The following is a 27,087-nucleotide window of genomic DNA, read 5'->3' on the forward strand; positions in this document are numbered from 1 at the left end:
AATTCAGGGTTGCAGGCAGGGCTGCGGAGTCGGAGTAGGAGTCGGAGTCGGAGTCGGTCGGAGTCGACAGTTGTGACCGGAGTTGGAGTCGGAGTCGGAGTCGATTTTACAAACCCGAGCCGGAGTCGGAGTCGGAGTCACCGAAAATCTGTCGACTCCGCAGCCCCATGCTAGGTCTGCGGAGTCGGAGTCGGGAGTTGGAGTCGGTCGGAGTCGACAATTCTGCCCGGGGTCGGAGTCGGAGTCGGAGCTGGTTTTTGAAAGCCGGAGTCGGAGTCGGAGTCGGAGTCGCCGAAAATCCATCGACTCCGCAGCCCTGGTTGCAGGTCACCACGTCAGGTCAGGTTGAGTGACCAAGTCATAAGAAAAACAACGTCGCTCCACAGCTTCAGCCTTCACCAGACATAATTTGATTCGGAACTTGACTAGATTGATAAGGGCGACAAAATGTAGAAACGTATATCTCGAATTTTCGATATTGGTGACCTAAGTGCGGCTTCAACATGAATAAATAAGAATTAATCGCAACATTTTCTTTTGAAAAAAAAAATTGTACTGAAAAATACAGAGTAGAGGATAATTTTCCAGTATCGCTGGTCAGAGCGTCCAGCGAGTAAATAAGGTACCCAAAAAACATCTAGACTGCAACAATGAGCTCCTCAGGGTCAGGTGCATTCAGACTGCATCGACAAATCCTGACTAAGACGGGACCCGGGCCCTGTTCTAAACCCGTGCTGAGAACTAGTATTTGACTAGACCACATAGTACAATTCATTTTTGAGTGTAAAAATTTGCATTCATTCGCCCTTTTATTATTTTGTAAATGAGTCCCCCTCTCAAGTTTCAACGTATCATGGCCTAATGGCTTTTTGGGTCACTGGAACTGCAGTCCCAGTGACTCATGACAAAAAGCCATTAGCCGGCCATGATGATGTAGAAGATAGGGGAGACAGAGCATAGGCGGCGGAACGGGGGGGGGGCACCGGGGCACCGTGCCCCCCTTTGATTTTGGCATTTTAACATTAGCCCTATGGGTGTTGCATGGAAAGAATAGGACCAAAAGTCGGCAGTGCGCCCACTGCCCCTCCTTAATTGGAGGTGTTCCGCCGCTACTGAGACAGAGTGAGTCCACCATCAGCGACCACTGCGGCTAAATCCATGTCTCGGTAAAAAGTAAAACATTTTGTACCATGATGGTGATGGGCTAATTAATCATTTAGTACACAAAATGATTCAGGGGTGTCGTTTTCCGAAAATGATTGGTAGTGCCCAAAGGCGGCGGCTGGCCATATATGACGGGGCTTACAAGGTAGGGTACCCCCAAATCTGCCTTTCTCATCGGATTTCGGCCACTTATTTTTCGCCCTGGTCATTGACAAGACTAACCGAAATCTAAAAAAAAAAACACAAAAAAAAACTTTGGAAATCTGGGTCCACACCGGACGCCATGCACAAAACGTGCAGTTATATAGGCAATAGTGTCGGAGGAATGCACGCCATTCTGAAAGAGGCCCACATCGACTTAAAAGGACGGCTGTGCTGAAAGGGGACAGGAACAGCTTTGAGGGCCCAAGTCGACTAAAAAAGACGGCTGCGGGGCCAGGAACGGTTTTGAAGACCCACGCCAATTGAAGGGTTCGACAACTAACGAGGACTGGAAACACAACGATAGTTAGAAAGACCTGCTTGCCAAAATAAAAGGATGACAGTACGAGGGGCGTTCAGAAAGCTACGGGCCCGACCATGAAGGAGCAGAGAGATACAGCATCGACTCATTAGACCAAAAAGTTCATTTATTCAAATAAACACCGTTAAGACAAACACATTTCGCGCAGCGCTTCGCGAGAGCCCTCAAGGCCTCCATAACCAAGTGGGTTTTGGACCCATCCTGCACGTCCAAGACGGCTGATTTCGTCTCCCTGCTGTTAGCGAGGTTGCCGCTGCTAATTTTCTTATGTTGGGGAAGAGGTGGCAACCACTAACCAGAGTGTGCAAGGTTCGGAGAGAAAAAAGTGGATGCGACAACAACTCGAAGCTCATCGCTTCACTGTTCGTCATCCCGCCCATGTACGCAGGTGCGTGGTCGCGGATCAGGTGCACACTTTACGTCAGCTTCCCTATAGCCTCTCCTCGATGTTTATCGAATGGACGCACATCATCAATTGTGTGCCCCTGTTTTGGAAAGTTGACGAGCGGAGGGGGGTCGCATCGACCCCTCCCCCTGCCAGGCCGTGTTATGAAAAATGCCCAGGGCGAGGGTTAACGCTTGGTGCCTTTTCTGCACTAACTACTATGAAACGAATCACTGCTCTCTTCTGGGCGTCGCCCATCCTATCCGAAATGGCGAACTATGCTACGAATAGAAGCCCGAATCAATCACAGAAGAGACTTAATTAATGGCCACTTACTTAATTTGCGTAAGTGGACATCCCAATCACACATCATTTAACACACCGCCTTGCAGGCCAAAATTCCAACTCCTTCATTGTTCGGCCCGAAACTTTTTGAACGCCCCTCGTAGTTACGAGCTTCAGTTTTCGGGGTCTGATGCGGTAATGACCTGGCGTTGAACCCTGGGGAATCAGGCTGCATCACCCACTCAAATCAATATACCTATGGCCTATTCTGGAGCACCGCGGCACCTTCCGAAGTCGGTGTAGGGCCTCCAGCGGCTGGTGTGGAGACGGATCGGGGTCTATTAGGGGCGGTCGCGTGGTATGCGGGACTCAGAGGCAGTTATGGACCTCTATAACCAATTGCGTTTTCGAGCCTCTTAAAATCCATTAAGGACCGGAGTCCTAGACACGTGAAACCTCATTGTCAGCTACATGCACCTACTGTGGCTAGAACCTTATTTATGTACTTGCATATGTGCTTATTTAATATTTGCTTATCTGTTTATTTTGATTTTTTAATCAACTGATAAGTGACAAAAGATTGGTAGGGCTCAGCGAACATTGGTAGGGCCCAAATAAACATTGGTAAGGCTCGGGCCCTGCCAGGCCTATACAAAATGACGCCCCTGACTATTGTGAAACTTGGTAGGTAGGTAGGTAGGTAGGTACCACATAACTTGAAATTACTTGACGTAATGACATGATGTGGAAAGTGAAAATGATACCTAGGTATTGATGGAAATTTATGGACTTAGGTACGCTACAAGAAGATTGAATTGGTCAACCAATTCAAATTCAATCTACTTGTGGAGTAAGTCTATAGATTTTCATCAATAGTTACCACTTACCATTGAAGTTACTTGCTATCATGTTGATTTTATACATAAGAACCTCATTCATTTTATTTGTATGACATGTTTGAATGCAATTTTCTCAATAAGTGAAGAAAAATGTTGGTAGTGCTCAACAACACATTGGTAGTGCTCAGCTGAACATTGGTAGTGCTCGGGCACTCCCAGGCCTATACAAAACGACGCCCCTGAAATGATTATTCTGATGTGTGTCATCACTCGGTCGAAAATCGCTGACGAGGAGGGCCAATGGGCCTCAACGCCCTGCAGCGACATCTAACAGAAGCAGGAGTAGTTCTACTAGCGACACCTGTAGCTGGCGCTTCAACTACGATTCCGGCAGCACTACCGCCTGTATCTGCGGTGCACGCTGCACACTGCACAGTGCCACTGCACACATTATCGGGGAAACGGGACTAGACGGGGTGTGCAATTTTTATTTGTATTGTTATCGCTTCAACTTATAACCATTAACCGCATTAACTGTTGTAAAACTGTGTGTCCATGGTTTAGAAACCTTTACCTTTATCAGTGTGTCACTTGCCTACATTTATAGCAATGCTATATATGGCGGTCATATATGTTCATAAAGCAATGTGTAATGCAAACGTACCTACATACGCCTGCGAGGTATTACGCTATGACGGTTTGCTTTGCAGCAGTATTATTGCACATGATAGGCAGTTATGACAGCTAGACGACAACTGCCGAAAACTGCTTCTGCTCGTCTGATAAATGTGATTCCTCTAGTTACCTATACGTACTTATCCAGCATCGAGATTAATTGGACTGAACAATTGAGCCAAAGTGGGTACGGTATACCCATGAAACCTATATGATGCCTCTCCCTCCCCCTCACCCTACCGTGCACCCCACACATCTGATAGTAGGTATTTCAAAAGGTGTCACGTCAAAACAAAACATTTGAGGATGTTTACTTTTCCTCCAATTACCATGTATCCTGTATCCATACGTTCAAATTATACGTACCGAACAGCACACCTCACCACATACCACTGTCCTCATTACCAAACGTGTGGTAAATCGGCGTTTAATCATCCTCATGCCGAACTAGCAATCTGTCCCCGCTCAAACAAACATTCCGTGAAATTTTGCGGCGTGGGAAATTAGCCAGCTGTCCCACGGGCTGCCACAACATAGCTCCCAGGGTCGGACATATATCTCACCTTCTGTCCGTCCCGTCCGCGAGGGACAGGGCAGCGCGAACCGATCCCGTCCCGAGCCGCCCGATCCCCGCCCGCGGCTGTCCTTCTAAAACAGCAGGGTTCCGCCCTGTTGTCCCTACAGAGGGCTCAACCCAGCCCCGTCCCATGTAGAGGTGCCAGTTCCCTGCCTTCGCGCAGATATCGGCCGCCGGGGGCGAATGAGCGGCAGCTGGGGTTGGACCAGCCGGACCAGCCGGCCCTCTGTGCTGTTGTGCTGTGCGTCCCTTCCCGCCGGAGAGGGGGGAGGGGGAGGCGTCAGCGGCAGGGGTGCCGGCGGTTCTGCCGTGTTCAACGGGTCCGCTCACAGGGGCGCACACAGGCACAGAAAGTTGGCTTGGCACCCTGGTTCATCAAAACGTCTTTTCTAATTTTGTCTTACATAGTCGACAGATATTTCAAAAGTCAACAGAGTGCAAGGGTACTTAGTATTTTGACCCCCGAATCATTTGCCTCCCAGGAATTCTGCCTGGAGTCGCTCCTGCCCCGCCAGGGGCCACTGCGCGCTGGTACCGGTGTCGGCGTCCTCCGCACGGGGGCGCTGAGGGTCGGCGGCGGCGGCGGCGGCGCCGGCAGTGACAGCGGCGGCAGCGGCGTGGGTTGTCGCGACATTGTTGCGGACAGTCAGCCCGGTGACAGCTCGTGTGACAGTTTGGTGACAGACGCGTGGACTGTGGGAGTGTGACGGACGCACGCGCATCTGTCAACTGGGGGATTGTGATCGAAAGGTAGTGGCCAGGTGCGAGCGTTCGGGAGAGGAGAGACGGAAAACGGAAAGAAGCAGCGGACACCGACGAGGCCCTAGACCGATAAGCTCTGCCCAAGGTAGGTTCAATGTGCGAGCTGAAGAGAGGCGGAACTGTGCACAAACCGATGTATATGGCAGAGCGGGATAAATCTGTCTTATACCCACGTACTCATAGAGCTGTCATGCTGCATAGGAAGGGAAACTGAGGAGGCGAAGTCTCGGAACTTTTGGACGGGTGACTTAGCGGCACAAAGCCCGTTCGTTTTCGTCGACCTGTTTTCAGATTATTCATGAGGACCCCTAAAGGATACACTACATAAAACCAACATCAGATTCAACCTCGAAGCTAATCTGATGATGTCGGGAACCGGTCCTCGCACCTTCATAGTTCATACGGCGACCGATAAGCCGTATTAGAGGCTTGTTTACTTGTTCCCTAAATGTTCGTACTCCGTAGCCTGCGTCGTCTGCCGGCCTAGCATGATCTGCCCCAGAGTAAGTCCGTTATTAAATGCCGGTTCATACTTGGTGAGTAATTTCTGAAGAAGTGCCCTTTTTTATATCGAAGACCGCTCTCTACAAATGTTCGCGCTTCCATGATTCATTGTTCATGCATCGACCACAGAGTGAGAGTGAAACTGACAAATCAAATTCTCGTCTCCGGCTGCAGTTCTTCCGGTCATGAAGAACGACTCACTTTTAGTAATTCGTCCGGGGTGCCACGGTAAGTAAGGCACAGGTGCAACGTGAAGAGATAACCACACATCACAATAACTTCGAGTGCTCCTTATTTACCCTTATTAGCGTTATAGTAGGTACTTACTTTTATTTACTTCCTCACCTACTCTTCTTATTAACGTATACGTTCTCTGGGACACTTCGAGATATGTGCGATTACAACGTACAAAATCTTAACAACACATTCACTCATATAAAGTACCTAGTATCCGGGTCAACACGGTGTAAGCCACTGTGTGAAATTTATTTATGCTAAATACCCGAGTTATTCATGCACTCAAGGAATGGCACGCGTCGTGAACATTGTGGTGCAACGACCCGCTCATCCGCGAACTATTATTGCAACACATTTGACGTGCCCATCTCAATTCTCAGCTGATTGATATATAAGGAATGCATGACTAACGAGTGGGTCACTGGAGTTGTTGCTGTGGCGACGCTTAAATAACCTATTTAAATATTTATTATACTGAGCGTGCAATGAATACATTTAAGACAAACTACGACATCTTATATAGTAAAAACGTATTTACTTAACGAATAATTTTCCGTAAGTGCTTCGTGCTAAGGCAGTTTTCTTTTTATTCATTGGCACTCTGTTAGGGTGGGTCATTTGAAGTTCCGCCGCACCATGTATCTAACGCGTGAGCGTGTCCCTCTGCTATATATCTATCTCACTATCACCCTGCACAATTTATCTGCAAACTCCGGCAGTGAGCTGAAGCCTCAGCATTCCGGTCGCGTTTGTTTGACCTCCCCGCCGACTGCCGCATATCTGCTGAGCACATACAGAGACCAAGGACGGTGGTAACCGGTGCAAGGATCTTCCCATAAAGACTGTCCTTCATGCAGTGTTTATACGCCCTGTCATCGCGACACGCGAGGCGACACGGTGTCTGTCATGGGTACCGAAGCGCATGCAGAACTGGAACGGCGAGGACATCATTGACATGTTCTAGACGATGGGAGCTATCGTAATTTCTACGGGGTGGAGAGGTTTTGCCGGTTGGAATCGGAGCAGCGACCTCAGTGCCGGAAAGATTGTTTGAAGGATTTGTTGCCATGATTTTCAGCCGGGAGAAATTCATTTTGTGTTATGCTTGTCATTTCCTTCTTCCTACTTGCTATTTCCTTCTTACTGGATCCTTCGTACACCATGCTAGCACCTTGTAATGCTATCTTTTTCCTACATCTTCTCTTCCTCATCCTACATTCTGCAAACTTACACACTTCCTTACATGCTCCACAACCCTCTCCCCTGTCCATCCCTCCGCCCTCCATCCCTCTCCCCTCCCGTAAACCATATCCCAGCCCCGCCCTTCCATGGGGCCGACACAGCGGCGCCTCTCAGCGTGCCTGCAGCTGCCGCCCACATGTGTGCCATCTTCCCTGTCTCTCTCCTCCCGTCAGTTGGCCTCCCCTCGCACACCGCAGAGTGCCTCCCCGGGCGCCCGCAGAGCCCTCCCCGGGCGCCGCAGCGCCGTTCTGCCCGGGAGGCGGATCCCGCCTCTGGCCGTGGCCTGGGAGGCGGGACCCGCCTCTTGCCGTAGGCGGCGCCTCTCCAATGAGAGCGGAGATGCCGTGAAACATGCGGGCGGCGAGGGAAGTGGTTCATTCAGTGGGAGGGTGCAGGGTAAAGGCAATGTTTAGTTTCCAATAATACATGTTAGCGTAGACTTCAACTTTATGTAAAAAAGTCACAAGTGGATAAGTGTTTTTTTTTACAGCATACAGTCTTAAACCCTGTTAACTCCCATCAAAGGTCATCACAATTCCCTTCATACCGACATTTTCAACTCCGTTAACCCTCGCCCTGGCAGGGGGGGGGTCGATGCGACCCCCCCCCCCCCTAAGGTTTTTCGAAGCTAGCGTAAAAACGGCGGCGCGCAGCGCCGCCAAATTTGGCACAGCCTATGGGGCAACCTTTTTACATATGACCTTAAAATTTCAGGTCCGGGTGACCTTGGGTCAGGTCACCAGGTCAGAAAAACCGGTACAAGGTCATGGTCAAATTTCAATTTTCTTTTTGCACCTGTCCAACTCACAGTTTCGGACTGATTTCCTTCAAACTTTCAGGATGTGCTAAGTTCACCGAGTTGTATAACATACATTCCGTTTTTTTTGAGGTCACTGACCTGAGGTCAGTTAGAGGTCATTACGTCGTAATGTTAAGCCTATGGGAAAATACTAAATTCGGAAAATACTGGAGATATCCGTCTCGTTCTATCACTTTTGTGCTTTGAAACCACAGTACTTAACAGCAGGTCACTTGGTGCTTCTTTGTTTGGTGTACTTATCCAAGGGTCAGGTCAAATGAGGTCAACTGAGGTCAAATGACGTTTTTGCCAATAACTTGGCACATATTGACGCTAGAGCTTAAAAAATGGTATCATTGTGTTCCTGGTGATCAGCCGAATCGAATGATATGCGATATGATGCAATTTGGTTAACTTGAACTTAATTTATAAATTTAAGTTTACTTAAAATTTAAGAAAAACTTTAAGTACACTTAAGCAAGATAAAAAGTATATCATTCGACGCGCCTTGACGTGCTGAGTTCACTGGTGCTTTTCTTTTTGCTCTATCTTAATTAGATCAAAAGTTATAAGCGAAAAACTTTTGACCTGTTTTTAGCGAAATTTTTACATTTATACCCCCCAAAACCCCCCTAAATATTAACCTAGAGCAACCAAATTTGCACAGGGGCGAGAACTCCAGGGGGCCCACCTACCTACCAAATTTGGTGTTTCTAGGTGCCATAGGAGCCAATCGCGAGGGGGGGGGGGGTCGCATCGACCCCCCCCTGCCAGGCCGTGTTATGAAAAATGCCCTGCCAGGGCGAGGGTTAATCAAACTCAACACCTCTAAGAGTCAGAAGGCTATACCGTCAAACGATTCAGTCCTGACCTAAACCATCACCACCTGGGGCAGACGCGGGAGGCCGACGCCACGCCGGTCTGGATCAATTAAACATGAAGCTCAGGTATCTATTAGCATGGAAAAATATTCCAACGCTCAGTTGGCACAGGTTTTATGGAGGCATTCCAGGTCCAATTTGTACAGGTCACTCAGCTACTAACCGGAACTCTTGTACAGTGCAGGTTGAAGCTGAGACCCGTTTAACGACAATTCACAACTGTAATGTTGCGTTGAATGTATTCGCTGAGTGACCGGAAATCTTTATTTCCGGAACAATTTTCCCATATTCTTTTTGCCTGTTTCGACTTTTTTCATCCGATGAGCTCATTTAAAATAATTTAAAGATAGTGTATAGGCGATTCTCCCCATTTCACTTAGGCATTTGTTTTGATCATTACTTTATTTTAAATTGGCTTCACATTTTGTGTGCTCATACACGCTTCTCTTTACGCAGCTGCTTCAGTACGATATATCTATAGTGCACTGCAGACGTTGATTCCAGCCCTGTCACGGTTCTGTTGTATCCTGGCCGGTGGGTTTTTGGTTTCCAGACAATTGTGTCGAACCTGGCGCTGCCCCTGGTTCAGTTTGGTATACTGACCGCCCGCTGGCCCGGGGCCTTGCAGTTTGTGGTGTGTTGTCGGTAATAAAAACGTCCACTTCGCACACTTTCCCTTTTTAGTGATGCCATGGGCCCATGGCAGAAGTCTTGCAAGTCAAATGGAACTGTATTAATCATGTTTCCTGAAGCGTTCATGCATTGGAACGGGCACGGCCCTTCGGTTCGAAAGGGCTTGCTTTTTGTTGATATTCGTAACAGAATTACTTTCTCGTGATTGCGCTACCGAGTTTTTGTCGTTATTGAATCGTTGACCGGTTCGCGCAGTTAGCTTCCGCGTGATTAAATTTCATTGAAGGCTGCGGGCAAAAATACGAAAGCCCCACGAGACGAATACCAAACCACGGAGGTATGTGACCTTCCCTAAGTGGCAATTAAAAATCAAATTAATTTTGTTCTTGTTTACTCTTTTCTCATCTCCTCTGTCACCATAACTCATCTCACTCTTCCGCACGGAGACGCTCACCTTCCGCGTGGTTTCCGCGCGGCGTCCTTGGCTGTAGCGTCCGCGCAGTGACCCCGGCGTACCGAGTAGCTGACCTCTGTGTAGTAGCCGGAGCGGCGCCCCTTCCCCTCGGCGTCGGTTGGGATCGGACGGCCATTAACGGCCATCTCATGGTCGGTCGTGGAGATGAGAGGAGCAACGCCCTGCGTTCGTTCTGCCCGCCCGCCCGCCTGTCCGCTCCGCCCGCTCTCCGCCCGCTCTCCGCCCGCCCGGCATTGCCCGATCCCGACCCTCGGAGAAAATGATACCAGTATTCTCGACTCCCCTGGTCCGACCTGGTTTGGCTAGCCGGGGAGTGGTTGTACCGATCCAATGACGTCAACATGGAGTGCGAGCTGAGAACTATGCTTCTTCGTAGTCAGAACAGGCGGGCAAACAAATGTCCACATCGTTCGAGGAACGCTAATTAGATTCAAGTTCCAGTACAAGCTCTCATATCTTCATTCGGGACATTCCGTCTGCATATCTGAGAAGCACTTACTGTCGCGATAGCTTTTAGATTGCGATGTTAAATGTTCTGTTTCTAGTTACTGCACTGAGGAGCACGACACTCTATAAACGGACCATTCGAGGGACGTCCTAGACATGTCAAAAGGTCCACCACCGCTGGGATAACCTGTAAGAACTCACGATCGGGGCCTCACGGGTATCCCCGCTGGCGCCTCACGGTCCGGTCGCTGATCGGAGATTTGACATGAGCATCCTGGATGGCGGCACGTGCCCGTAGACCTCCTCTGTCGGGAATGCGGAGCTGGAGCTCTCTGAAGTCTGGTCACGTTCCGTGGGCCGGTGACACTGGTCGGGACGGTGACTGTATGTGTGCTCCTCTGTCAGTGATGTCTATGTGACTGTCTGCCGTTTATGTCATGTGTGGTGTCTTTCTGTGCCTTTCTGCGCCTTTCCATTCTGTTTTCGGGTATATCCACACCGTCTCTCTTGCATCTCTATTTTGTCGGTATGTTTCAGCTTCCGCTCCTCTTTGCCAATATGCATGCCTGATCTCCTTTTCTGTATTTGTTTTTGCGTCTTTCTGTCGTCTCTCTGCGTCTACTCTCCCATACCCCAACACTGGCTGGTCGTTCGTCCGTGCCCTGTCACGCCGGACCGCGTTCCGAACATGTCTGTCTCCGACATCCGTCGCCTGGCCCGCCGCTAACGCCATCGGTTTGCGCCATAGACGTTCCATTGTTCCGAGCAGGGAGTGAGTGCCGTCTACGCTGTTCGGGTGTCAGCTGCATGGAGGACAGTCTGAAAACAGAATAGCACCGGGCCCATGTTCGTGCGACAGATCTTTGCCTTGTGTACTTATCTCGACTGGAATGCAACTTTTCCTGTCTACAAAGCCTATTTGAACTGTCTCGAACAACGGGCCCAAATCGTCACGCCAACGGAAGTTTTCAAGCCGGTAAGACCACTCGGAATTTGTTCAATCGGGGCCTGTTTCGGGCTCCCACTCATTGAGGAACTCAGTCGGGTCCGTCTCGTTGCCGGGAGCTGGGACTGTGCACTGTGCGTGTGTGCGTGACGGCCGTCGCCCATTAGCGCCGCCCCGATATCAGATGGTGCGCGGCCGGCGCGGGCGGTGCCGTGGCTGGGACCGTGCGGCCTTCAGCCACTGATAATCTGCTGCGACCCTCGAGAGAGACTGAGAGAGGCACCCACGCCATCCTGCTGCTACTATCGTCACTCTCATCTCGCGCGCCGCTCACTAATTGTTTGTCCGTCCGCCGGACGACGCCCCCTCGGTAATGGACCTCACCCGGAGGCCATCTGGTGACCTGAGCTGACCCCTGGCGTGACCTGGGCCACGATTGGATCGGTGGAGGAGGTGGGGTCAGCGGGGTCATCGGGTGACCTCGATCGGTCATTCGCGGTAGCTGGGGGGAAGCTGCACAGGGCTGGGGACTGCACACTGCACAGGTGGGGTTTTGGTAATTTGTGAGCGAAACCCACTAAAGAAACAGCATGGCATGATTCAATTTATGCGTGGGATTGCTTTACTATTCATAGTGAGGCGGCCCCGTTACAGGTGGGAGGTCTGGGCACTGGCATGCGCAGTGTAGAGTGTAAACTGACTGAAACCCGATAGAGACGAGGGTAAGGGCTGAACTGGCTAGGACCACGTTAGGTTTTTGATCTTCTGTTCAATACGCTGCCTTAGACTACAGAGCGATGAAGGCTGAATCAGCTCAGGATGGCGTGACTGGACATCACCGTTCGGGGGGCAGTCCTTTGACGCAGACGCCACTGATGACGTCACTTGTCCTTCAGGTGTGACGTCATCAGTGGTACGGCGCGGGTTACTCATTGAGTCATCTCAAGATCATGCCAGGGTGAGGTGCAGTGCCTCGCACGTGTACAGTTACATTGTGTGAAAGTGACACCTTTTTTCACCAGCCCTGGAAAACCAATCCCGCACGACTCCGCAATCCACGAGACGGACCGCAAGCGGCCTTGAACACTGAAGCGTCATTTAAAACGCAAATCGAGCTGGTGTTCTACCGTGTCCAACATGCTGCCTATCAACTACCGCCCCTTGGTCATCTGCCGAGTGTCTCCTCGCTGCACTGGCTCTCTGCCGCTGTATCGGTGCAGTGCAGCTGTCCCCGTCCGCTGCGCGTCGCACGTGCCACGTGATGTGCGTGCGGCTCGTGCGCCACGTGTCACACGTGCGGGTGGTAGGGGGAGAGGGAGGACGAGGGGCTCACCTGGCGCGGGGGAGTGTTTGGCTATCGGTGGCCGCTGCCGCCGGTCCCTACCCGACCAGCAGTCCCGCCGGCTCCCGCTGAGACACACCGGGTGTGTTTTGTCCTGGCTGGTGGCGTCACGCGGCTAGGGGTCCCGTGTTTGTTCACCATTTTAGCAGCGGCTTTTTGAGGACCCAGATTGGCCTGTAGCTCTATTTTGGACTGCAGATGGTCGGGGTTGGGGATAGCGCGGCGGGAGCTCCCCGATGAGGACCAAAGGACCCAGATGGTGACCGGAGGCGGAGGATACCTACAGATGGATCCAGCTCTGACACATCCAGGTGTCCAGCGGACGCGCCGCGGGGTGCATTGTTCCACGCTGCCTTACAGACTGTGTCGACTGCCGGGCCCCGGACAATAACTGTCATTTGCACAATCATAACGCCGTTTGTCTCACATTCGCTGCAAATGCACTGTGCATAGCACACATGACAGCGTGCATCACGCCGTGACGGTCCCGCATATTTGACACCCGGTACCGTGACCTCGCCAGGGGCGGCCCTGCGCGCGGCCGTCCTACCGCGGCCCACCGCGCGGCTCACGTGCACGTCGTGCAGCGTCCCAGTGCCTCCCGCCGCGCGACGATTCGTCATCAGCAGCCGGCGGCGGCTGTCGGATTCACCGATCTCCGAACTGGGAGCTCCACAAGGTCGCTGCTCGTGTGCTCTGTCCGGGAGGCGGCGGCCGGCGCACGCGGCACAGGGCGGAGGCGCCGAGCCGCTTCGACCAGGGGCGTCGGTGGCTATCGCGAGGTCGGGCGTGTGCCAGTGTCTTGTATACGCCCCTGATACGATGGGCCGCCCCACCCGACGGAAACCGGCTCCGCCGTAGCGGCGTTTAAACTGGCACCGGCAGTTTAAAAACCTGCCGCACGCGAGCCGGGTACAGTGTTTGCGCTGCCGGCCGGCGGCGGCACTGTTGTCGCGCCAGCTGCTCTTGACCAAGAGCACCCTCCGATGGGCTGAGCCGAGCCGGTCCCAGGCCCGGTGGTCACGTGTGCACCATCTGAACCCCTCCCCTCCCTCATCCTCCCCTCCAGACGGCAGCTGGTCGACCAATTGTCAACAGGTCCGCCGGAATGGGGAGGGTTGGGACGCGTCCGGAGGGAAGCACCCATCAGCTGCTCCCGTAACGACCAATGGGTCCATCTGCCGCCGATCTCGTCTACCAGAGCGGAGACCGGTAGAAACTAGAAACAACCTACCGGTGGCACTGCAAACAACCTACCACTGGAAACAACCTACCGGCACCTCAGCGGTGGAAGGGTGACATCTAAATCCAAGGCTGCAGCTGCACTGAGAATGTCGCGTGGCTCGACAATCTCCTCTGGAATGAAAATCCGTCAATATCGTGTCGCACCTCCGAGACCTACCTAACAATGCCGCTGTCACCAGGGTGTCTCCATGGGTGGAGCTATTCGAAAGTGTCACAGTTGAAATGTGAAAACTTGATTATACGGTTGGGCTTGTCAAAGTCATTATTTTTGCTGAGACAGCTGTCGAAACTTTTACCGAAACATTTCACCTCAGAAGCATATCAGTTGTGCGTCGCGATAATTCATTCGGCAATGACAACCAGACTTGGGAGAAAGTCATTTCTCCAAACTTTGTCTATTGACTCTTCTGAACAAAGAATGCGATTATCAGCTACCTACCAACATCCGTTCAATAAGCCCTCAACTATTCGGCAGTTTTAAATCCCGCGAACATTGAGCCGTGTTCTACTCAATAGCAGCTAGTTTGTAATGACAACCAGACTTGGGAGAAAGTCATTTCTCCAAACTTTGTCTATTGACTCTTCTGAACAAAGAATGCGATTATCAGCTACCTACCAACATCCGTTCAATAAGCCCTCAACTATTCGGCAGTTTTAAATCCCGCGAACATTGAGCCGTGTTCTACTCAATAGCAGCTAGTTTGTAATCATTTCTTTGCGTGTTAAACGCAGTGTTTGACGCGCTTTTCAATATTTGACTAACCATGTGCAATCTGATCAATTGAAGCCCTGCAAAGCTGACCAGTTCCACGATAATTGGCGATCATTCGCGATGGTTCGTGACTGCCAGCTGCAGCTGTCGATACTATCGGTGTACCAGAAAGCAAACTCACAGCACGATCCTGTGCGTGTGCGCGTTGCTAATCCCCACAATCCACATCTTACATCGCAAATCCCACAGGCGTCCATCAAACACAGCCTAGCGCGGAACTCCGAACGAGCCAAACACCTCAACTCCGCTCCGGGGTCGATTAGGCACGTTCCAGGTCGGTCCCGGACGCGTGAAGGCATCCGGATGACGAGGCGTCATCGGTGACCTCATCTCCTCAGCTCCGAGCCCGGCGGCGGCACTGGCGGTCCCAGGGGGGGGGCACGGGGGCCATGGCCCCCCCTTTGGTGCTGAAAGGTGGGGCCATACTATCTTTTGGCCCCACCTTTCAGATCGAGCAAAAGTCCTAGAAAAGCTTTTCGTATGTTTCATTTTCTTTCTTGCGCCATCAAAGGACGTAAATTTCACTCATGAGTGGGCTCAGTTTCGCATTCTGTCAATTTGGCGGTCAGCGTCGCTGGCACCGGTTCACGAGTTTGGCCGGATCTTATATGGAATATCAGCGTGGGTTTACTTGAGGCTCTCGTAGGCCCAGCAATGGCTGGCATGAGACCCTCTTCGGCAGTGGTGGGTGGGCCCTGCTAAAGGAGATTGGCTCTAAGACACTAAAGTAAGACCTCATGGGTTGGTGCTGTGCACCTCAGAAGCCCGGTGGTGACGCCGTATGCCGGCTTGGTTTCTTAAGGATTAGCGTGGGAACTCCGGGGCCTGCATAGAGTTTGCATGAGCTAGTATGTAATCTCAGAGGCATGTGTGTAATGTGTATGCACAGTGGCGGTCGCGGGGGGGGGGGGCATCAGGGCCATGCCCCCCCAAAGGTCAATAAAGGGGGCCATCATATCATTTGCCCCCCCCCTCAAACAACCAATATATATATATTGGTTATATGGCCCCATATAGGTGTATGGGGCCTTGGCAATTATTCGATCGTCACGGGGCTAAAAAAAACCACGTCCAGCTATTAACACGCGCAGTGGAAGGGGGGGGGGGGGCGGATTTCGCCCACCCCTCCTGTTTTTCGCCAATAACTCGCGCCGCAAGAATAATATCAATGTGAAATTTTGGCTACCTGTCCAGAATTGAATTGCGGATCTTCTCGTGCAAGAAGTAAGAAAATCGGTTCACAACTTTTCTAGTAATAGCGGTGTAAAGTCAAACATCCTGCCGCCGACGCGGCGCGGCGGCGCGGCGGCCGGCGCTAGCCGTTACGCGCCGCCTGAATTGTAGACTGTGCCGGGGCGGGACGGTTCCGTCTTTACATCGCGCTCCTTACCGCTGATTATATTAGATTCGCGTCAAATTCGGTGAGAAGACTGAGAAATGTACAGGCAATCATATGGTCAAAGAATTTTGAAAATCGGCCGGTAACAACTTGAGTTATGAGTGTGTAAACACAAAATTGTGATTGCCGCGTTTCCCGCGTCGGCCGATGCCGCTTCAGCCGGCGACATCTTACCCTTAGCAGGCTTCTAACTGCCATATTTATCGTTGGATTATCTAGAAATTCACCATACATGCTCACAAATGTTTGCTCTTTCGTATAAAGAAAGTTTGAAAAAATCGGCCGGTAACTTTTTGAGTTATCGGCGTGTAAACGCAAAAAAGTCGCTAATATGGCAGATTTCATCACATTTGACCTCATTTGACCTTGAAGATATTGACCTAGGGTCATGAAATTCACACACAACAGAGTTCCCCATGGCCCCCACCTACCCTCCAAATTTCGTCTTTCTAGCTCCAGTGGGAGCTGAGATCTTAGGGGGGGGGGGCGACATCCGCCCCCCCCCTTCCACTGGGCGTAGTACTCGCAACCCTTCCACTGCGCGTGTTAAGGGTGCGTTTCACGCGACCTTTACACCACCTGGCGAGGATCTTGCCGACATAGAGATACGTTTCTAGACCAGTAGATGGCCCCAGCGCTGAACGCCGGTTTGTTGTCATAGGACAAGTATCACATTTCCCCTGTCCATCCATCTGTTAGCGCAGAGGGGCTCGACTGCCGGGCCGCCCCTCCCCATCCGCGCCCCGCGAGTTCGGGGACGCGGCGCCGGTCAGGCCGGGCGGAAAGGACCAGATGTCATGCTTTCAGTCGAGCCACATTGGGCCGAACCCGCGCCGACACACACGGATAGGGAAAGACCGGAAAAATGAAAGGGCTAACAGAATGAAGCACAGGAAAGCAGCTTCAGTCACATTCATAGTGACGTGTTCACTTCATTAATCCGCGCTTAGAGAAGTTGGGCGTTTTTGGTCAAACTTGCAAGTTTTTTTGCCCGTATAAGCACCGCGAAATTTGGCATAGCTTATCATACATCAATTTCCCATCGTGTGTGAAATTGTGGAACCCCGGTCTCAGAAGTTTAGGTCACCCAGTTCAGGTATATCCTAGATGCTCGAAACTCGGGTTATTGCATGAGCTATCAGCATGAGCTACACTGTATAATACCGGACTATCGTATCAGAAGGCACATAAGAATATGCTTTATAAAACGATTTATTTGCAACTTTGTCACCGCTTCAGAGCTACAGTAGATGCCCGAGTCCTTTGAATGTTGCAGTGCACGATGTAATAAGGCCATTGGTAGCTACAACTTGTACGCCTCGGAATCTTATCAGTTCATCCGGACTTATGTCTCCCAAGAAATCGTTCGGGTCGGAGCTTTCGAATTGTATCACAAAACGTCAGCGTGTCGTAATCGAGTTCGTGTGTATCGGTCGCAAAATTGAGGACGTTTTGCGACCGATTGGATTCCCCGTGATGAGGTACATCGAAATAGGTAACCTTTTTATGCAAAAGTATCAGCTTCGAAATTTGACCTTTTTTACCAGACCTTGACCTAACCGCCACCAGAAAGTAACCTAAACCGTCCCTTATGGTCCTCTAACCAAAACCATTGCGTTCGAAATGAAAAAAAAAAATGGTCACAAAACATGCATCACACGGCCCTAGTAAAGTTTGGTTCATGTGTTGACCCTTGGTGACCTGACCTCTGTGACCTGACCTGGTATCCGTGGCGTCTTTTAGCAACATCTGTACTAGGCAACCGACGCTTGTCGATGATTTTCGATAAAATGCCTTTTAATCAATGTTATAACGCATTTTCTAAAAGGCCCGTGAACGGTGAAACATTTTAACTTTGACCTGACCTGTGACGTCATCAGTGACCCTGTGGTCAATGAAATTAATTTTCTCAAGGCAACAGGGCTATCGAACGCCATTTGAGTTTTGCGAATCCGTCCAATAGTATAGGTAGCTCCCACACCGGTCTTTGAGCGTCCTACACTGACCTCTGAGGGAGCTTCAGTGGCGGTCAATCGCCCACGTTGACCGCTAAGAGCCTACATCAACCTCTGAGACCCCACATCTGGCCTATGAGGGCCCCTAACCGGCCTCAGGGGTCCCAACCGGCGTCTGAGGGCCTCACACCGTCTCTGGTGGCCTTATTTCTGTCTGTGGTGTCCCAAGACGAACCTTTAGGTGCCAGTGAGGGCCCGCACTGGCTGCTGAAGACCCGGTGCCGGCCTCTAAGGGCCTGCATTGGCCTCTGAGGAGGGCCCATCTTGGCCTTTGAGGGCCCTCTGCTGGCCTCTGGGGTCCAACGACGGCTCATGCCGGTCTTTTAGGGCCCCACGCTGACCTCTGAGGGCCCATGTTGGCCTGTAATGACCCACATTAACCTCTGAGAGCCCAACTCGGTCACTGATTGTCTCAAACTACTGGCCTTTGTAGTTTGCAGGCCCTGTACTGGTCTCTGAGGGCCCTAAACTGGCCTCTACGTGAAAACATACATGTACATGGGTGGGTTTCTGAAGATCAGAGGGCTCACGCAGTCTCCGGCACAGCCTTACGTTGGTCCTGATCGAGATTACTTTACGTCCTGATGGTTCCGCGCAGATTCCCTCATATTTCGACGTCGGGACCCCATGAGCCGGTGTGGGTCCTGGGGCTGGCAGAGACTGATGGAGTCCTTAGGGCTCAGGGCCAGTCTTTTTAGCAGTAAGACTAGGAAGGTTGAGTGAGCCCCAATAGAGCCGTTGCGAAGCCCCGCAGGAGTCGCGCGCGGCCCTCAGATGCCAATTTTGAAAGCTCGGAACCTTTGGGGGGTCTCCAGAGGTCGGTGTACCTATGTACTCTCTCCCGCCGCCACATAACTAGGTATGTTACCTATATGGGTAAATGTCATAGTCTGAAAATGCTCTCTGGGTTTCACATGCTTGTTCAAAGCAAGAGGTATCTGTACTTTTCCGAATTGTTTTATAGTGGTAAGGTCATGAATCCGCGTGCCTGACCTTCCAGTATACCTATGCTACACCGATCCGTCGTCATGGTGCAGTGGGCCGACCGGTGGAAGCACCGTGGGACGGGAAATGGAACTGGTGATTTTGCCTTAAATTGAGCTTAAAGATTTCACGCAAGAATCAGATGGATGAAGCATAAGTAATGCCAACTGCATGGCACCTCGTGGACGTAAAAAAATTAGCCGATCACCCCCCCCCCCCCCTCCCGGTGACGGATAAATGTTATGTCCCGTGAGTGTGACTTTGGCCCCCCCTTTTGCTAGCGGCTGCGACCGCCAGTGGGCGGCGGTGACGGCGGCACTGGCCGCAGGCTACGGCCGTGTTAATCACAACCGGTTGTCTCGCATCTCACACCAAACTGCTCACATCTCACTCGGTGAGAGCGGTCCCGATCTCACGCGCATCTCGCATCACTCGCGATCGACGTCAGTGGTTTCCTCCGGGGATCGTCATTGGTATCGAGCTGCCTCTGCTGGGATGTGCTTGCAAACTCGGTCTGCCTTCGGGGCTGTCTGTGACCCTGCTGGGATGAGTATGGCTGATGTTATTTATATTAGTGGGGTAGGTATTAGAGATGCCACTTTTGAACCCGCGAACCCGCTTTCTGCGGGTTTTCAAAACCCGCAGGGTTTTTGGCGGGTTCGAGAAGCAAAGCTAGTCGTGTGGCGGGTATTTGGCGGTCAGATCTTAGAACATATAAAATATATTTTTTTTTAAGATGCAAAACACAATGCCTAGTGCATTTGCACAGGTTAACAATACAATATTCATCAAAACAACTTTTAAAACAGAACCAAATAGAAAAATATATCAGGAAAGGACATTTCAAATGCAAAACTGAAAACAACCAGCAATAGCATCCACAGTCTAGCAATGACCAAACCAGTGGTACAAACACTGGCGGTCGCAGCCGCTGGCAAAAGGGGGGGCCAAAGTCACACTCGCGGAACATAACACTTATCCGCCACCGGAGGGGGGGGGGGGTGATCGGCTAATTTTTTACGTCCACGAGGCGCCGAAAAAGTTGGCATTACTTATGCTTCATCCACCTCATTCTTGCGTGAAATCTTTAAGCTCAATTTAAGGCAAAATCACTAGTTCCATTTCCCGTCCCACGGTGTTTCCACCGGTCGGGCCACTGCACCATGGCGACGGATCGGTGTAGCATATATAACTGGAAGGTCGGGCACGCGGATTCATGACCTTACCACTATAAAACAAGTCGGAAAAGTACAGATACCTAACCTCTTGCTTTGAACAAGCATGTGAAACCCAGAGAGCATTTTCAAACCATGACATTTACCCATATAGATGTGTAGCGGCGGGAGAAAGTAGGTACACCGACCTCTGGAGACCCCCGGCCCCACAGGTTCCTGGTTTTCAAAATTGGCATCTGAAGGCCTCGCGCGACACGTGCGGGGCTTCGCAACGGCTCAATTGGGGCTCGTCTCACTCAACCTGTCTTATAGTCCTACTGCTAAAAAGACTGGCCCTGAGCCCTAAGGACTTCATCAGCCTCTGCCAGCCCCACACACCGGCTCATGGGGTCCCGATGTCGAAATATGAGGGAATCTGCGCGGGACCATCAGGACGTAAAGTAATCTCGATCAGGACCAACGTAAGACTGTGCAGGAGTCTGTGTGAGCCCTGTGATCTCCAGAAGCCCACCCATGTATGTTTTCACTTAGAGGCCAGTTTAGGGCCCTCAGAGACCAGTACAGGGCCTGCAGACTGCAAAGGCCAGTAGTTTGAGACCATCAGAGATCGAGTTGGGCTCTCAGAGGCTAATGTGGGTCCTTACTCATTACAGGCCAACATGGGGCCCTCAGAGGTCAGCGTGGGGCCCTAAGAGACCGGCATGAGCCGTCGTTGGACCCCAGAGGCCAGCAGAGGGCCCTCAAAGGCCCAGATGGGCCCTCCTCAGAGCCCAATGCAGGCCCTTAGAGGCCGGCATCGGGTCTTCAGCAGCCAGTGCGGGGCCCTCATTGGCACCTAAATGTTCGTCTTGGGACACCAGAGACAGCAACAAGGCCATTAGAGACCGGTGTGAGACCCTCAGACGCCGGTTGGGGCCCCTGAGGCCGGTTAGGGGCCATCATATGCCAGATGTGGGGCCTCAGAGGTCGATGTGGGCTCTTAGCGGTCAACGTGGGCGCTTGACCGCCACTGAAGTTCCATCAGAGGTCAGTGTAGGACGCTCAAAGACCGGTGTGGGAGCTATATTAATAGCTGGGCGTGTTTTTTTTTTTTTTTAGCCTCGTGACGATCGAATCAGGGCCAGGGCCCCATACACTTATGGGGGCCCATCGGTTGCTTGAGGGGGGGGGGCAAATGATATGACGGCCCCCTTTATGTGCCTTGGGGGGGGGGGGTCATGGCCCTGATGCCCCCCCCCCAGTGACCGCCATTTTGTACACATTACATACAGGCCTCTGAGATTACATACCAGCTCATGCAAACTCTATGCAGGCTCCGGGGGTCCCACGCTAAGCCGGCATACGGCGTCACCACCGGGCTTCTGAGGTGCACAGCACCAACCCATGAAGTCTTATGTGTCGTAGAGCCACGCTCATTTGGCAGGGCCCACCCGCCACTGGCGAAGAGGGTCTCATGCAAGCCATTGCTGGGCTTACGAGAGGCTCAAGTAAACCCACGCTGATATTCCATATAAGATCCGGCCATACTCGTGAACCGGTGCCAGCGCCGCTGACCGCCAAATTGACAGAATGCGAAACTGAGCCCACTCATGAGTGAAATTTACGTCCTTTGATGGCGCAAGAGGGAAAATGAAACATACAAAAAGCTTTTCTAGGACTTTTGTTCGATCTGAAAGGTGGGGCCAAAAGATAGTATGGCCCCACCTTTCAGCACCAAAGGGGGGGCCATGGCCCCCGTGGCCCCCCCCTGGGACCGCCTATGGGTACAAAGCAACAAACTACAAAGCATAAATAAATGCTGATGAAAATTGAAAGCATTCCATAAAACATAAAAGAACCTGAAAGCAAACTTACAGGAAGCTGAACTGAAGTCTATGTGCACTGTGCAGTGTGCACTAGGTATAGGTACATTATGGAAGAACCCACTGGCCAGACTTAAATGAGATGTTGAAAATCAGAGCAAACGCCACATGTTACTTCATTTGCGTCTGGTCAGCATAAAAAAGAGCTATCAGCTAAACAAAATTTGATGCAAATTCATTGATTAATTATCCTACTCTACGTTCTGCCCCACCCTACCTACATTACGAAAATAACACAACATTACATTACCCCCGCAAAAAATCCAAATATTGACTGACATGCGGCCCAAACATCACGCAATACAATACTGGCACACTTCCGACATTCTTACAAGGATTGGCATTTGCGTCAATTTCGGTCTCTGAGGTGAAGGAAAGCTGTCTTGATGACGTAATAAAAATTTTACAATCAATTTTTCTGTCTTGGTTTTTGAATACTTCAAAATAGCAGTTATGCATGTTACAAAACCACGTAGCTGGTCGCATTTATTTCTTTTGCTTTTTACGTCCTTATCATTTGTATGCCGGAGAGGACCGGCCGGAGAGCATTACCAAGACCATCTGTAAAATTATTACATTTAATTTAGTATTTACTGTCTCTTGATTTCTAAACCAGTGATTTAATTGTAAAACTTTAGCTGTTGTGTAAAATAATTTTACCAGAATGGCACATTAATGCATTATGCAACGCTGGCTTTGCAACAAGCTCGCTTTAACTACGGCTGCAATAATTTAGTCGCTGTAACTTTCCTTGCAATCAGCTGTTGTCGACGCTTCTGACGCATGTTTCCAGAAATGCGTGGTTCATTGGTGGTTAGTTGATTTGCTGAGAGATTTTGCGGAGTTCTATAGCCTTGGATTTTGCATGATTTGTTTTATGTGTAGATAGACTGGATACTCAATACTCATTATTTACCGTGTCACTATTTATTTTTAACTGGAAATCGCATATCTGTTTATATCAACATTCATTTTGATAACAATATTATTCCAGAAGCCTAACATTGAGAGGGAGACAGAGTGAAATTTTGATCCTCAGCCAATGCTGAAGGGTAAGGTGAGAGAAAGATTTTATTGAACTCTTTTCAGAAAGGAATTTCAAGTGTATTGATGCATTATTCATTTTCCACTATCCAGTGTGCACTTCCTGAGAACTTAGCATAGCTATTTCAACTCCTTACTATTTGTTTGGCTGTCTTTTTTTCTGAACAGCAATGAAGCAATTAAGGTTTATATAGCTCTGGCATTGACTCAGCTATATTTTTTCTTGCAAAAACAGGTTTTTTTTAAATTGCGGGTTTTTTGCGGGTTCGGCTCAGCCAAAATCAGCTTGCGGGTAGTTGTGGTTGGGCAAGGGGTAGCTGCGGGGCGGGGCGGGTAATGAAATTGCAAATTTTTGGCATCTCTAGTAGGTATAGGTCAGTATATCTCCGAGTGAATTTTATACCACCCTGCCCTGGGCACCAGACCGACGTTCCAAAGTGCAAAGTTTCGCACTATGCAGTATGCAGATCTTCGAAAACCGCCATCCCACGGATGTAGATCTACTGCCCCGTCCGTCCGCTTCGGGCAGTGTCATGAGTGTCACCTATATCAGACGTGTCAGCAACGTGTCCCTGACACCCGACGCACCCCGCCCCTGTCTCAGCGCGTCCGACCCATGAGGTAATGGACGACCTCTCGGCCGTTGGCGCCGCTCGGTCGCAGGGCTTTGGGCGTCTCTATCTGACCCAGAGTGCAGGAGTGGAGGATTTGGGAGTCTCCGGGCAGTCCCAGGGAGTGCTGTTAAACCAGGATACGGTGCAGGGGTGCAAGAGTGACTTATGGTGACTCTGACGGTTATAACGTCCCCACGCCCCAAAGGTGGAGCAGTTTAAATGAGACGGTCTGTGTCGGGTCGCCAAGCCAATGTGTCTGACGTTAACGCTCGGTAAACCTCGCCGAGAACGTTCAAATGCATGGTAACTAATTCAGCTCAGAGGAGGTCCAGAGAGGTGGTTCTACAGAGCCACAGCGTGGCCAGAGGTGTCGAGAAGATATATTTCGCTGTCACTGCAATGCTAATGGGTCATCTGGCGGGTGGACGGGCGACTCGTGTTCGTCCACACGTGAGACTTTCGCTGCCGAATTCCGCGATGTAGCGAAATTGCAAGAGCGGGTGTCGCAATCCACATTTGTGCAATTGAAGCTCCGGCTTTCAAAGGACGCCGCCGATATTCCGTCATTCATTTGTCTGAGTGGAATCTGTTGAATGCATGCCGGTGAAAAAGGTGGGAACTTTGACGGTATCTTCACCGTCCGCACCTTTTGTCTGCACCTCTCAATTGTCTCATTGATGACCAGGTGAAGTCTAGCTTCATCATGCATGCGCATTGCGTATTGTGCACGCCACTGAATATCTCACTTATCCTGATTCAAACGTCAAAACATCTACACTTTATCATTTGCTCATATTTGATAGTTTCTTTCAGTCTGTAAGATCCGCTCAGCATTCAGGTGTTCCTTGTGTGCGTCATTTGGTCGTGCTTCTGTCCTGAATTGCCTCCATCGGCCCCCGCCGGCTCTGGTGTTAGTCTCTTGTGCTGTATTCCGTGCGCTGCAGTCTCCGGCTACCGCGGCCTGTTGTCTTGCGGCTCACCTCCTTGGGGACGCGGAGTGGTCAGTGGTCGCGGCGACTGGCGTTTCGGTGCGGCTTCTGGTAGATAAAGGACCGCTAGAGGAACAGAGACTGATTTATTGGCGTCCCGTCCTGACCGGATCCGGTCAGCATGAGGTGGCGAGGCGTTAAATCAGTGCCGACCTGTAAGTACCAGACAGAAGTCGTCTTCACCAGCCAACGCTGCCGTGTGTCTGGAAAGGCGTGCGTTTGATGGCAGCAGCGGCAGGACCGATCGAAGGCCCCTTTATGACCCCAGGAGTCTGGCGCACCTTGCAGACCAGATGGCCTTTAAATCATCTCCACTGGCGGTGGGTCCACGACCGCCCACCGGTGAACAGAAAGGCAGTGGACAGACTCGCTTGGAGACCTCTCGCTTTAAGATGATATACGCTACTCATTGAGCGGCATGCTGCACCTGCGTGAGGACGGACTGCGTATGAAGATTAATATCGACGTGCCCCAGCTGGGTGGTTTGATCGTGATAGGCCCAAATGGGACGCAACGCAGTGCAAATTCGTATGGTGATTTCCAACTCCGCCCAACTATTACGGATGAAAAACGTACTTGATTATACTTCTGTGTTGCATAATCCGTTTGGGTTTTTCATGAGCTAGCAGCACGCGAACAAAGACCTCACGTGAGTTTCGTGTCCAAGTTTTCACGGGATCTCGCCTTTTTATGGTCACCTCTGCTACGAATGGGCATGCTCGATGTTTGCGCAAGGACGGTATCGTACGTGTTTTCTGGTCTGTTTATACCACAAACCAGATGTTTTCGTTGTCGTATCGCCGGCAGTAAACAGACTGTTGTGCGACGCACTGACTATAGCGCGCCTGTCGCCTGTCGTGTGCGACGTTTGTGGTGTCGTTCGTGGCCTGGTGTGTTTTACCGAAACCATTCAACTGTAAAGGCTGAGGACGGATCATTACCCACACACAGCTCCAAACCACCGGGACCGTGAGAGTGTGCTCCACTCGGCCGCTCGCCTGGTTCCCAGCGGCCAGCAGCACTGTCCCTCGGTCTGCCGCGCCCCGTCCGCCGGGCACCACCTCCCAGTCGCCCAGCGGACCCAATTACCTGATCATTAACGTAATTGGGCGGCCACGTAGGGCGTTAACTTGGCGCACCGAAAATGCCCCGCAATTACGTCCCCTCACACACACCGACCTCGCCTCTCAGCGTCTCACACGAGTGATGAAGCCGTGTCGACAGCTCGGCGGCCTCTCGGCACCTCAGAGTCGGCCCGAGCTGCGCCTCAGGCTGACAGACACCGCGCCGCGTGCAGAAAACAAACGCTGCAGACAGCCGCGCTCCATATTTGCCGCAGTCACGAACGGCGTCTGTTTAAAATCCGCCGGCGTCCGTGCTCGAGCGTGCTGATACGGCCGGTCGCTGTCGAGAGTGTGCGACTCGGCAACCATGTCACACCGGTCGGGCCGACATGATTCCCAGCCGGCGCGGTGTCAATGAGGGGCCTTCCAACTGTTTACATGTAGTCGTGACTGGATTGGCGCCGCCTTGATGGTCGGATCAGACTCGGTCGAGCTACCGGCGTGGATACAGCGGTCATTAGCAAAGCACTGAGCGGCCGGAGCGCTTATCAACCGTGCCAAAACCGGAGACCAACAGAGCGGCGACATGAGAGCGAGGGCAGTGTCACCGGGGTGATACGGGAACAGGTGGTGATGTGATGCAGCGGCACTGTGATGTACCAGCGTCCAGTGATGTTACCAGGCGAGATAGAGGCACAACCACATCTCATATAGCTGACGCGATTTGTAGTTCACTATCACCGCCGGCCGTGATACCCGACGTCATGGTCAGACATCGATACTGTTCCTGCAGATGCCGACTGGCATACCGTCAGTACTGCGCGGTAGCCGACACCTCCCGATGAGAATGTCGGTATGTGCGGCTGGCGAGTGACATCGGGTCGGGTCGCCGGTGACACCGGGCCGCACTGGTCGGCAGCCGGAAACCGACACCGCCGGGTCGCCCGTCTGACCGACGGTGTTTTGTGACGGCGGCCCGCTCGGCTCGCGTGTTGGTATACGGGGTCAGTGAGTGCTGGACCACATCGTGACGGACCAGGTGGGACGCCGGCGACCACCGAGGAGCGAAGGACCGCTGCAGACCAAGCGGCTCAGCGCTAAATGACGAAAACAATCGATGTGTCCTAAATACCCACTAAACAAAGATGATAATTACGTCTCGTTTCACAGTCTGCTGCAGCGGGCTCCAGATAAAAACATGATGAAAG

The 27,087-nt window shown here is 51.4% G+C and overlaps 1 protein-coding gene across 1 annotated transcript in view; it reads left to right on the forward strand.

Moving 5' to 3' along the window:
* Positions 1–5,041: 5,041 nt before the first annotated feature.
* LOC122369238 (semaphorin-5B-like) overlaps positions 5,042–27,087 on the forward strand; it is a 52,388-nt gene continuing 30,342 nt past the window's right edge. Inside the window, exon 1 of the mRNA XM_043343813.1 lies at positions 5,042–5,295. The gene's annotated coding sequence lies outside the window, so the exon portion shown is untranslated. The remainder of the gene's footprint in view (positions 5,296–27,087) is intronic.

Source organism: Amphibalanus amphitrite, unplaced genomic scaffold, assembly GCF_019059575.1.
Source record: "Amphibalanus amphitrite isolate SeventyFive unplaced genomic scaffold, NRLGWU_Aamphi_draft 001019F_arrow, whole genome shotgun sequence".
In the NCBI taxonomy this organism is placed as follows: Eukaryota; Metazoa; Arthropoda; class Thecostraca; order Balanomorpha; family Balanidae; genus Amphibalanus; species Amphibalanus amphitrite.